Source organism: Dasypus novemcinctus, chromosome 3, assembly GCF_030445035.2.
Source record: "Dasypus novemcinctus isolate mDasNov1 chromosome 3, mDasNov1.1.hap2, whole genome shotgun sequence".
Classification (NCBI taxonomy): domain Eukaryota; kingdom Metazoa; phylum Chordata; class Mammalia; order Cingulata; family Dasypodidae; genus Dasypus; species Dasypus novemcinctus.
In genome coordinates this window covers 172,632,271-172,634,456 of record NC_080675.1, presented here as the reverse complement: position 1 = coordinate 172,634,456, position 2,186 = coordinate 172,632,271, and positions in this window count along the sequence as shown.

Genomic DNA, 2,186 nt, shown 5'->3' with positions numbered 1-2,186 from the left:
AAATCATCACACTCATGGATTACCTGGTCTCAGCATTCACCCTGTATACTTATTAGTACTAGATTCTTGGTTTTCACTTAAAGCTTTTTTCTGAATTTAAAAGTACTCAGTAGAGGGAAGCAGCTGTGGATCAATCAGATAAGCTCCTGCCTACCATGTGGGAGGTCCTGGGTTCGCGTCCCGGGGCCTCCTTGTGAAGGCGGGCTCGCCTGCATGCTGGGAGCACCGCCCAGCCCACAGGTGCCACGAAGAGCTGACTCAGCAAGGTGACGCAACAAAGAAGGGAGACAAGTGAGAACACAGAAGGACCCGCAGCTAATGGACACAGAGAGCAAACAGCAAGCAAGCCACAAGGAGGGGAGGGGAAGTAAAAATAAATAAATACAGACAGAGAAGAACGCACAGCAAATGAACACAGAGAGCAGACAGCAAGCAAGCCTCAAGGGGGGAGGGGAAACAAAAATAAATAAATACAGACAGGGAAGAACGCACAGCAAATGGACACAAAGAGCAGACAGAACGCAAAAAAAGCAGCAAAGGCAGGGAGGGATGAAAAAAAAGAAGTACTCAGTAGGGAGTGCGTATAGCTCAGCTGAGTACCTGCTTCCCATGTATTAGGCCCCAGAGTCAATCCCTGGTGCCTCCAAAAAGAAATAAAAAATAAATAAATATATAAAATTTTTAAAAGTACTCAACATCATGATTTCATCCACTTACAGTGAACTAATTCAAGTTACTGGTACATTTTGTCGATTGATAATAAAATGGTACTTGAAAATGCAAATTTAATATATAAACAATAGTGCATATTATGAAACAATATATTAGTTTAGGTTAAGTATATCCTTTTTTAAAAAAAATTGTTTTATTTGGGAAAATAAAATGTAAAATATGGAGACCTCTGAAACCATTATTTGTTTTTTCTTTTTTAAAAACTTTACTTTGTACATGTAATAATTGAAAATATAAACAATTTAAAACTAAAAAGAAAACAGTTGAATAAAAACATACATTTCTCAATTAAATGTACTGGATACCTATAATTTTTTAAAATCATACAATATGTTACACAATATATTTAGTTCATAGTAATGCAATCATACAGTATTTGTTCTTTTGTGTCTGGCTTGCTTTGCTCAACATAATGTCCTCCAGGTTCATCCATGTTGTTATATGTTTTATGACTTCATTTCTTCTTACAGCTGCATGATATTCCATCATATGAATAGACCAGTTTGTGTATCCATTCATCTGTTGCTGGATACCTGGGTTGTTTCCAACTTTTGGCAATCATGAATAATGTCACTATGAACATCAGTGTGCAGATGTCTGTGTCACTGCTCTCAGTTCTTCTGGTTATATATCCAGTAGTGGTATTGCAGGGTCTTGTGGCAACTCTATATTCGACTACTTTAGGAACTGTCAAACAGTCCTCCACGGTGGTTGTACCATTCTGCATTCCCACCACAGTGAATAAGTGTTCCTCTCTCTCCACATCCTCTCCAGCACTTGTAGTTCTCTGTCTTTTTAATAGTGGTCATTCTGATTGGTGTGAAATGATATCTCTTTTTTTTGTTTTGTTTTGTTTTTAAAGATTTACTTATTTATTTAATCCCCCCCCCCCCGGTTGTCTGTTCTTTGTGTCTCTTTGCTGCGTCTTGTTTCTTTGTCAGCTTCTGTTGTCGTCAGCGGCATGGGAAGTGTGGGTGGCCATTCCTGGGCAGGCAGCACTCTTCTTTTGCGCTGGGCGGCTCTCCTTACTGGCGCACTCCTTGCGCGTGGGGCGGCACTCCTCGCGCACAACAGCACTGCGCATGGGCCAGCTCCGCACGGGTCAAGGAGGTCCGGGGTTTGAACCGCGGACCTCCCATGTGGTAGACGGACGCCCTAACCACTGGGCCAAGTCCGTTTCCCCTCATTGTTGTTTTGATTTGCATTTCCCTAATCATTAGTGATGTTGAGCATTTCTTCATGTGTTTGTTTGTTTGTTTTTGCCATTTGTATTTCTTCTTTGGACAAATGTCTATTCAAGTCTTTTGCCCACTTTTAATTGGGTCATTTGTCTTTTTATTGTTGAGTTGTAACATCTCTTTATATATCCTACCTTTTAAACCCTTATCGGATATGTGGTTTCCAAATATTTCTCCCATTGAGTTGGCTGACTTTTCACCCTTTTGACAAAGTCC